This window comes from Abramis brama (genome assembly GCF_963993115.1).
Source record: "Abramis brama genome assembly, chromosome: 17".
Taxonomy (NCBI): Eukaryota; Metazoa; Chordata; class Actinopteri; order Cypriniformes; family Leuciscidae; genus Abramis; species Abramis brama.
This window is the reverse complement of record NC_139979.1, coordinates 22,809,093-22,820,767: the sequence shown is the minus strand read 5'-3', so window position 1 is coordinate 22,820,767 and position 11,675 is coordinate 22,809,093. Positions and strand designations below refer to the sequence as shown.

Here is an 11,675-nt window from a genome sequence, read left to right as displayed (position 1 = left end):
TGGAAGTGAAGATTTTAGTCGCAGTATCCTTATTCACAGTAAAAGTGCAAAAATGCACTTGTGCTTTTCTCCTCGCTTGAAATATTGCATTACTTTTGTTCAGATACTCACATCTCATTCATTTTAGACTAGCACAAAATTATTAAGAGACCTTTGGGGATTCAGAACATGCATCATGAAACCATTAAGTATACAGATATTTTTTGCAGTGACAGTCTTTAAACACATTCACAATTGTCCAAATTCAGGACTTGTAGGATCTACTTGGTGTTAGGGACCAAAGGTGTTTCTTTTTCTTGGTTTAGTGGAGAAATTCCTGAAAAAATGTAGCTGTGATGAGCTTGGATCTTCATTTACAAAAGGAAAGATTTGTGATATTTCCTCAGTGACTTTATTTATCAACTTATTTATAAGAATATAAATTCTAACTGTTGATTTTATTGTAAGAATCACACTTTGCTCACTCTCAAATCATATGAATGCAGTAATACTAATTTGCGCATGTTGCATTACATGGGTTTTGTTTTTTATATTTCAGATTTATATTACTAAATGATTAGCACATAATATGAGGATGAATGTTCTAGGTTTATATTTTATTCTAATTGCATTCCACATAGTTTTAAACTAAAATCCCACAAATCATTGTCTTTGTAAATATGCATTCCTAACATTGTCCTCTTTTTTTGCATTCCTTTTCAATTCAAGTTTTGGTTGAACTGTCACAATTTATCCGATGTGTCCTTTACCAGAATCTTTTATGGGAAAGTTCACCCAAAAATGAAAATTATGTCATGTTTCAAACATGTATGACTTTCTTCTACAGAACACAAAAAGTTATTTTGAAGAATTCTGGTAACCAAAAAGTTGCACCGAGAATATAAAAATGGGTTAGTCACACTTAAAAAAAAAAAAAAAAAAAAAAAGTATTATTATTATTTATTTTTTTGCAGACATGAGGGCAAGTAAATGATGATGGAATTTTCAATTTTGGCTGAACTAACCATTTGAATCTTTATTAAATCAATACAACTTCAGTTGAAAAGCAGACCTTTGACATTACAGCATTTAGGAAAATGTTTGCTTTTACTTCACCCAGGAATAGCACACAGTATCCATGTTGTCATTCACTAGTATTAAAATATGTCTATATGCCTTTTTATATGTATTTCCTAATTGTATTTTTAAATGGTCATTTATACTGAATGGACTACAGTGTTTTTAATCTTTTAATTCAAAAACATGCAAAATTCTTAGCAACATTATAGCAACATATACATAGTCAATATTTCAAAGTCATGAGATGACCGTTTTAGACACGAGGCGACAGTTTTAGACACAAGTAATGTTACATCGTCGTTATGACACTCAATCCTTCAATATCTGGATGTGGTTGCCAGGATACTCTCACCACAACAAGGATGATCACTAGACTCAATAATAAGTGCCAAGAATAGAAGGATGGTTTTTACATGCACTTGTGCATGTGTCATAGAGGGGGAAAGTTTATAAATAATATATATATATATATATATATATATATATATACTTTTTTCTTTAAATCAAAATAGCAAATAACCTGAAGCAGTTGTTTTAGTTGTCTACTAATCTGTGACTACATGTACTATAAACGAATATAGTATTTATTATATGAGCATCATGACAGTTCTGAGAGGAGCTATGTTGCGTTACATACATTGGAAACTCTTTACCTATGCAACATTGTTCAATCTATTTCTAGGGTTCTCAGAATTGTCTCAGAATTTTTATCCTTCACTTAATTTCACTTGAAGAAGAGAGGACGATGTGAAAACTGAAAAGTGATATGGCCATATGGGCCTGGAGTGGTCAGTCCCAGAGCAGCCAGTAAAGAAGTGAATGGACAGGTCTTACCTCAATGCAGGCCATCAGTTGGACGACCCGCAGAGACCAGCTCTCTTCTTCCCTAAGCTTCACGATTAGCTCATGTGGTCATGGCACCCCCCTCATTCAGCTCAAGCCCATGCCCAAGGAACTCACCTCCTCTCTGTGGTGGAGGGGGTAGACAAATGTGGTTATGCCCAGTTGTCTCCTGTTGAAGAGGCCATCACGGCTCACCTGTGTCCGTCCCACTGATGGAAGTCAACTTCGCTGCCTTCTAAGCCATGTAGGACTACAGCCCACATCGCAGAGAAGGTATACGTTTTTGATGGACATTCAGCATCCGCCCTTCATACAATGGCCATCCTGCAGGTGTTTCAGACTAGACTCCTGAAGTCCTGGATGAGGAAGACCCGGAGTCATTTCGCAAACTGCGCACGGCAGCGGATCTCGCCCCGTGTTCAGCGAAAAAGGTCACCCAAGGAGTTGGGCGCAGCATGGCCAGCCTGGTTGTGCTACGGTGGCATTTGTGGCTCATGCTCACAGAAATGTGTGACTCAGAAAAATCACCCGCTGCTCGACGCCCCAGTAAACCCTCAAGGCCCCTTTGGTGACGCCGTAGGGTCGTTTTCCAGACAAGTTGGTGCAAAAACAGTCGAAAATGATGACTCACTTTTTCCCCAAGCGGCCCCTCGCATGTTCAAGAAATGTATGAATGCAGCTCTTTCCCCCCTGAGACTCAGTGGGATGCGGATTCTGAACTCGATGACTCATCATCACCCAGTCTCAGAGTGTGCTAGAGGACCACAGACACAAACTCCTAGCCCATTTAACATGCTTAGGCCTGCCAGTGAACATGCTGAAGAGCACGCTCCAGCCCTGTCAGTCCATCACATTCTTAGGATTTTAGACTCGTGTTCGATGATTGTGCGTTTTTTTCAACAGAGAGAGTTCAGACTTTTCTCAATGTTCTGACCTCTTTTGTGCAGGGGAGAGCCATTCCTCAGAAAACGTTTCAGAGGTTACTGGGTCTGATGGCTACTGCAGCCTCCGTTTGCCACCTGGGTCTGCTGCATATAAGGCCACTGCAGTTTTGGTAAAGAGCCGCGTCCCGCAGAGAAATCAGGGACAGTGCGTATTGTAGTAACATGCGCATGTCTTAACGCCCTGACTCAACATGAGCATGTACGAGCAGGAAATCAGTATGGGCAGAGTGGTCAGACGGAAGGAAGAGACTATCATGTTCTCATTCGAATGGACAATACAGCGGTGGTGGCGCAGCGCAGTGGAATGCAAAACGTAATACTCAATGTAACCATGGTTCTCTGAGAGGAGAGAACAAGACATTGCGTAATAGCTTACGCTTTGGGGAGACTCCTTTCTCCCAAATTGCTTAAGCCTGATTGAATCGCGCTATTTCACGTGCAATGCAATAGCCAATGGTGTTTGAGCGTAAATTCAAAAATCTCAGAATCTTTCGACTGAGCGAATACTCCTCATGGAGGTTTTACATGGCGATCCACGTAATGTCATGTTCCCTCCTCTCAGGGAACCATGGTTATGTTGAGTAACCTGAGACATTCTCTTTTGAGTCAGTCTCTCGACATTGTGTAATAGCTTACGCTTTGGGGAATGTATAAAATTCCCACCATGTAAAACATGTTATCTCCAAAATATATATATTTTATATGTTTATATGTTAAACATGCTGCATCAGGTGAATACGACAATGCTCAAGCACCCCACCTCACTTAGGTTGGGTACTGGACGTAGTTGAAACACCCAGACATCTAGCTCTCACTACAACAAGGATGATCACTAGACTCAATAATAAGGGCCAAGAATAGAAGGATGGATTTTACGTGTACTTGTGCATGTGTGATAGAGGGAGAAAGGTTTAATATGTACATCTAGCTGGCAGAGGGCAAAGACGGCGCCGGTGCCTTCAACACCGTCATACACACAGTCGAACAATGCTGGACTTATGAAGTGCAGAGAGTGATAATAATAATAATAAAGCAACAGGTGCATACAGCATTAAACCAGCACTTACGAGCGAGTTACACATATATTCACAGCGTCCAGCATAAATCTGCGGGACAAGCAACGTTCACAAGCACAATAACAGGGCAGACAGCTACAGCTGGAGCCCCTGAATACCACTGAAATTAATACAAGCAACAGCACATCAGCCTACACGACTGAGATGAAACATGCTTAAGCCAGGCGAATGGCTTTCATTATCCAGTGCTACAGTCTCTGTTCTGACACTGGATGGCTTTTCTTAGCTCCTCCGAAGCAGACACACAGCTGCTCAGACATGCGAATCTGCTTGCAGCTTTATAACCTGGGCTCTGAACGGAGTTGAAAGCACTTTAGGTGTATAACCATGTCTAGGTGTAAGCCTCACTATACAATAGTTTGGTCCAAACTGCATACAAGCAATGTTGACAGAGAGAGTTTGCAAATCCCCAACTTGCTTCCTACATGTAAATGCGAGCAGCAGTGCCATTCTGAACAAGAGTACTCTCAAGTCGCTTGTCTCAGCTGGCTCTAAGAGTGGGTTTGGCAGCGCACTGAGCACTAATGATAAGTCCCATACTGACATTACATGTGGGCGAGGAGGATTCAATCGCCCGAAGAAAACTCGTTATTAGGGAGTTTTTAACTACTGAGCGACCACCTAAAGTGTTATGAGAAGCAACAATAGCGGACACATAACCCTTCAGCGTAGAGGGCGAGCTGCCAGCATCCAGCCGCTCCTGTAAGAAAGCCAGAATTACAGTCACGTCACAGTTAAGAGGGTCCTCATCTCTGCCCGCACACCAGTTTGCGAACACCTTCCACCTAAAGGTGTAAAGGCATCTTGTTGAAGGGGCTCTTGCCTCCGCTATCGTGTTTAGCAATCGTTGCGAATCAGCCAGCAACGGTGGATAGTTTAACTCCGCACTGACCCACCATACATGCAGGTCCCATTGCTCTGGTCTGGGGTGCCAAATGGTGCCCTTTGCCAATTGCTTGAGACAGGAGGTCCCTCCTCAATGGGATCGGCCACGGAGGAGTTATCGACAGATCCACCAGCTCCGGAAACCACGACTGGTTGGGCCATTTCGGCGCAATCAGCAAGAGTGTACTTCTCCTCTGTGATGTTCTGCAGCACTAGCTGCATTATTTTGACTGGGGAAAAAGCATACTTTAATTTCTTGGGCCAGTGGCTTGACAGCAAAAAATATGTAAGAATCATAAACTTGTGTTTGTCATAGAGCTTATTTTCTGCAATAATTAAAAAGCCAGTGGAAAAATCCTATTGTGTTTTTGTTGAGGGAACCAAGGTGATGCTTCCAGAACTGGCCTACAAAAATATGTCATCACTGCACTCTATAACGTTTATAGCCCTCATCTGTACATACAATTTAGTTTACTATTTTAGAATTAGATTTTTATATTGATAAAACTCATCTAATCTAAGATTTAAGAATTCTTGTAAATTGTTCCTGGACAATTTCTGTCCATTTATTTCTATTTCATATGTGTTTGTTGTTCATCCGTGCTATTCTCTTGCACCTTGCATGCTTGCCATTCCCTACCGTAGGTCAGGGATTTTCACTGGGCCTCGGGTGACAGCTGGGTCCTCTCTGTTTCCTGCCTGTGAGGCCCTCTTCCTCCGTCCTACACCAGCACCTGAAACGTGACACCACTAAACCTGCATTAGTATAATCCATCATTATACAATATGGCAGCTGCCTTTTTTCCTATTTAATCACAGTCTGATTACTGGGCTGTTTCCAAAATTTCCCCTATACCCTCATTCAGTATTTCCCTATATTACTCCACAAATCTAGTCCACTGAATGAGTGATTAAAAGTGAGTGAGCAAATTCGAACACTGAGTGTGCAGTGCTGCGTTTAACTCCACTTTTAGACATACCCTCGCAAACTTCCCTAAGCACTTCACCTCAGGGGAATCCCAGCTGCCATTTTAAAGTGCTTTCAACTTCCTCAAGTGGACGAGGGAAGTTTATTTGGACAGACCCGCGACTTTTGACATTTGATATTACAGTACTCATAAAAGAGTAGGCAAAAAGTACCCAGATGACCTACTTCTTCTGGCAAGATTCTGAAGTGTGCATTGCTACGATGGACACTTTACTATCCCATGAGGCAAGAGGAGAGGATTTATGAATAGCAGTTAAGCGACGCAACTGATGCTGCTACGTCCGGATTACATTCATACTACACACATTCATGCTATATGGAAAGAACTTTTTTATCGGTCGTGAAGTAATTTCTTTATCAAAATAAGTACCCACTCAGGTGAGTATGTGATTTCGGACGCAGCCCAGAGCTGTGTTTAAGTCCAATTCTTTATGCCCTTCCCTCGCTGACTTCCCTCCGTCTAGTTCACTCGTATGTATGTCATTGTTTATGTTGTATGAGAGCCCACTACTGGTGAAACCCTTGAAATGTGTTTAAATGGAACGCACCAAGCCCTTGATCACTTGGAATCTGCTATGGAGTTTTTTTTCCTTTTTATGCACCATTCTATAGGCCTGTATGTATGCTTTATTTTTATATATAAACAAATATTAAATATGAATGTATTAATATATTTAAATACATAATACACAAACGAAAAAGATAACAATACAATAAACTATATCTGCGTTAAAACAAAGTCAGGTAACTATAACATACAACAAAGTATTAAATGCGGTTAAATGTCAAAATAACGCCAATATCATACACTAGAGTTACGGACCCTGCAAAAGAGTAAATAGATGGATCATACACTTGTGAGGCCTTTATTAACCCCCCGAAGAGTCATATACACCTAGGATGGCTTGAGGGTAAGTAAATCATGGGCTAAATTTCATTTTAAAGTGAACTACTCCTTTAAGTGTGATCTGCTGTGACGTCATAATCATGGTGAATTGTGGTCTATGGATTTGTGTACAGGTTGAGTAGACTTGCTACCTTACTAAAATCGAGGGGTCGCAGATCTTTCCAAATAAACTTCCCTCATGCACTTTATGAAGTTGAAAGCACTTCAAAATGAAGTGGCTGGAATGAGCACTTCAACTTATTCCAGACAGATGATCCAATGGTAGCTGCTCGCATCTCAGCCTGCCTGACAGACATACAGTACATTTCTGCCTGGCCCTGGATGAGGGACCACCATGCACCTGTAACTCAACCTTGCAAAGACAGAACTGTTTGTGGTCTCGGCCAACCCAACACCATCACAACTTCTCCATTCAGCTAGCTTTGTCAACCATAACTCCTTCCATGACAGCCAGGAACTTTGGAGCTGTGATTGATGATCATTTAAACTTCACATACCACATTTCTAGAACTGCCCTGTCCTGCAGATTTGCCTTATATAAAATTACGAATATCAGGCCCTTCCTACACAACTCCTTGTCCAAGCTCTTGTTCTATCCAGACTGGACTATTGTTATGCTCTCTTGGCAGGCATTCTAGCATGTTCTGTCAAACCTCTGTAACTGATCCAGAATGCAGTAACGTCTTTAACATGCCGAAGAGAGCACACATCACACCTCTCTTCATCAATTTGCACTGGTTGACAACAGACACTCACATAAAATTCAAGGCACTGATTTGCCTACATAACATCCACTGGCTCTGCACCATTGTACCTAAACTCACTACTTGAGACCTATGTGCTGTTAGGGAATTTACAGTTAAAGACCCAAGGACAAGATATGATTAATTAAGACCAGGAGTTAGAGGTGCAGTCAATTTAAGACAAGAGTCAGAATTATAATAAATTGACTTTGAAATTTAAACAATATCCCTAGTTGAGGTCAACAGCTGCCCACCTCCACTGTAAGCAGTGTTGGTAGGGCACTGCTTCCCCCTCCTGAGGCGCCGGACGGTTTGCCAGAATCTCTTCGAGGCCAACCGGTAGTCCTTCTCCATGGCCTCACCGAACTCCTCCCAGGCCCAATTTTTTTGCCTCCACAACCACCCGGGCTGCAGTCCGCTTGGCCTGTCGGTACCCGTCAGCTGCCTCAGGAGACCCACAAGCCAGCCAGGCTTGATAGGACTCCTTCTTCAGCTTGACGGCATCCCTTACTTCCGGTGTTCACCACCGTTTTCGGGGATTGCCGCCTCGACAGGCACCGGAGACCTTACGGCAACAGCTCCGAGCGGTCGCATCAACAATGGAGTGGAGAACATGGTTCATTCGGACTCAATATCTCCAGACTCCCACCGGATCCGGTCGAAGCTCCGCCTGAGTTGGGAGTTGAAGATCTCTCTGACTGGGGACTCAGACAAATGTTCCCAGCAGACCCTCACAGTACGTTTGGGTCTGCCGAGTCTGTCCAGCTTCCTCCCCCGCCATCGGATCCAACTCACCACCAGGTGGTGATCAGTTGACAGCTCCGCCCCTCTCTTCACCCGAGTGTCCAAGACATACGGCCGCAGGTCAGATGAAACAACCACAAAGTCGATCATCAACCTCCGGCCTAGGGTGTCCTGGTGCCATGTGCACTGATGGACACCCTTATGCTTGAACATGGTGTTCGTTATGGACAAGCTGTAACTAGCACAGAAGTCCAATAACAGAACACCACTCGGGTTCAGATCAGGGGGCCGTTCCTCCCAATCATGCCCCTCCAGGTGTCACTGTCGCTGCCCACGTGGGCTTTGAAGTCCCCCAGTAGAACGACGGAGTCCCCAGTCGGAGCACTTCCCAGAGACCCCAAGAGGGCTGAGTACTCTGCACTGCCGTTCTGCCCGTAGGCGCACACAACAGTGAGAGACCTATCCCCGACCCGAAGGCGCAGGGAAGTGACCCTCTCGTTCACTGGGGTGAACTCCAACACATGGCGGCTGAGCTGGGGGGCTATAAGCAAACCCACACCAGCCCGCCGCCTCTCACCATGGGCAACTCCAGAGTGGTAAAGAGTTTATCCTCTCTCAAGGAGTGTGGTTCCAGAGCCCAAACTGTACATGGAGGTGATCCCAACTATCTCTAGTCGGTACCTCTCAACTTCACGCACAATCTCAGGCTCCTTCCCCGCCAGCGAGGTGACGTTCCATGTCCCTAGAGATAGTTTCCGTGTCCAGGGATCGGGTTGTTGAGGCCCCCGCCTTTGACTGCCGCCCCATCCACTTTGCACCGGCCCCACGTCGCTCCTTCGGGCTGAGCCCGGCCGGGCCCCATGGGGGGAGGCCCGGCCACCAGGCGCTCGTATACGAGCCCCAACCCCGGCCGGGAATTTTTATTTGTGCATGGTAGAATAGCAAATACTGATACTGACATAATGACATACAATAAATATGGAAAATTTAACTACACGATTGAGGGAGCAGGCTACACAGTGAACTCAGAGAAAATGCTACGCTTGAGCAAACAGTTTGTGAATAGGCCACTACAAATTATGGCCGTGAAAGAGACTGTGAACGCATTGAATAGGATATGTTTAATTGGTGAATAGCATAGGCTACTATTACACAGTAGCGATAACGTTAAGCGCACCAGAATAAAATATAATATTCAGAAATAAACAGTGTAGCTGACTTACAGATTCAGTTAACATCCACAAATGAATAAGCGCGACGATTCAGGGAGCAGGCTACACAGTGCACTCTGAGAAAACGCTACTTAAGCTCCACTGCTTTCTTCGACCCTCTCTGTGTCTGGTCCTGCGCTGTGCTCACTCAGTGTCAGTGTGAGAGGAGGAGTGGCCAGCTGTGTTCACTCAGTGTGCAGTGTGAGAGGGGGAGTGGCCAGCGGCTAGAGCGGCAAAAGCCAATGTGTGCTTATTTTAAAGATATATTTAACGATATATTTTGCATTTCTAATCCAAACTACGTCAAACTTGGCACTGCACTTACTCGTGCCCATAGCAAGACACCTGTCAAGTTTGAAATCCATTGGACTAACGGTTAGAGAGATATGCGAATAATAGACAGACAGACAGACAGACAGACAGACAGACAGACAGAGATGTTTCTGTAATTTATAGATAGATGATAATGAATTAAAATAATATAATGAATTAAAATAATATAATAAGTACCAGTTTGCAATATCAATCAGCATAACAGATTTTGTACGGGTACAATAATTGGAAGCGAATGACGTGGAAAGCCTCGCAAATTCAAGTTGCATTACATACACAAAAAAAAGTATCAAAATATGAGGACACTTTTGGTTAGAAACACCCCTGGTTTTGGATCACTACAATGGCTGTACCTTCAAATAGTGCACTTAATAGGGGGTGAATTTGGACACAGCTTAGGATTTCAACAAGACATTTTAAACTCCAGACTATAGGATTATCAGAAAGTTTCCACTCAGCTGTAATGGAAAGTCCTGGGCAGCTATAGCTAAATAATACCCCATTTGAGCCCCCACAAATGCAACAGCGTTTCACCTCACACCCTGTTCCATGTGGCCTCCTCTTCATAGTCTCACACTGGCATGTTCCCAACAAAGTTCAAAATCAGATTCTGTTATGCAATGCATATGTAAGATATTGCCTAGCTCATCTGCAGGCAAATTACTGTAATGACATTAGTGGGTAAAGATATGGCTCTATAATATGGTTACTGAACGACAACCATCTTCAAAAATCTCAGTGCCAAGCTCGAGGTTCCTGCCAACCTTTAAAAACATAAACACACACACATAATTAAAAAATTCCAGTCCAAATCCACAACACACGACTTTTGCAGGCTCCATGGTCTGTTCTCCAGGCAGCACAAAGAGTTTATTTCCTGAAAACTGTCGACAGCGTCCCTTTTATCTTTCTCTGTCACCTTCCGTCTTCTCCATGATCAATACACTGTCAATCACTGTCAGGCCAAACGCCCACATATACAGTCTGTGAGCAGCAGAACCAGAGACTCAGCACAGAAATGCTGATCTAACTGTGTCTGGCTGTGATCTAGCACAAAGCTTCGTCAGCTACAACTCATCAAATATACAGCAATGAGAGAAGTTCGACATTCTCTGAAGGCATGGCAACATAAAAGTTTTACAGACATCAACCTTCATATGACATGAAACAAAAAATGAACCAAAGAAAAAAAAGAGCAAGACAGTGTTTGTGCAGGTTCATCTTTATGAATCAATCAGTCAGCTTTGTTTGAAACAATTTCTTTGGCGGAGCAAAAATAGCAACTGTAATTGTAACTGGCAATATTGTGTCTAAAATCTAAAGGGTGGAATACATTAAAAGACTTTTGTCCCAGTTTACAGTCTTGACGAGTCAGCGGTAAGTCAGAAAAAGTCAGAGCAAATTGCCGAAAGTTGACAAATTTCACAGAAAGTCAGCACAATCTCATGGCAATGCGTTACTATTTTACATTTGGCGAATTATTGGCCGTGTGAATTTGTACATTTTCGTATGATCTGCTTATGCCCCAATGACGGGTGTGTTAAGGGGTACGTTTTTGTATAATTCATACAATTTCATACAAAATCGCCACCTTGTAACATAGTTACGTTTTCCCATGAGGTCAGGTTGGAAAATCATGTACTGTGTGATGGGCACATAGATTATTATTATTATTATTTATTTTTTGCTTTAGAATATGAATCCATCCAGTCAGAGAATAACAAACATTTGATATTTTGAGCTGATTTTGGAACTCATGTTTTCATGTCACATGACTCCTAACAACGAGGTGCAATTTCCTGTGTGGGTTGTGTTCAGACCAACTTGTTTAGTGTATATTGTAAGTGTATGAGTGTTACAAAATCTTTTCAGGGTTTTAAAAGTCATGTAGTGTATACCAGAATTCAGGTTAATCGGGACCCTTTTTGCCATTGAGATGACT

The 11,675-nt window shown here is 42.9% G+C and overlaps 1 protein-coding gene across 1 annotated transcript in view; it reads left to right on the top strand.

Moving 5' to 3' along the window:
* The window catches only part of plekha8 (pleckstrin homology domain containing, family A (phosphoinositide binding specific) member 8), an 11,976-nt gene extending 10,770 nt beyond the window's left edge, over window positions 1-1,206 (top strand). Inside the window, exon 13 of the mRNA XM_084088812.1 lies at window positions 1-1,206. This exon is cut by the window's left edge and continues 601 nt beyond it. The gene's annotated coding sequence lies outside the window, so the exon portion shown is untranslated.
* Window positions 1,207-11,675: the final 10,469 nt, after the last annotated feature.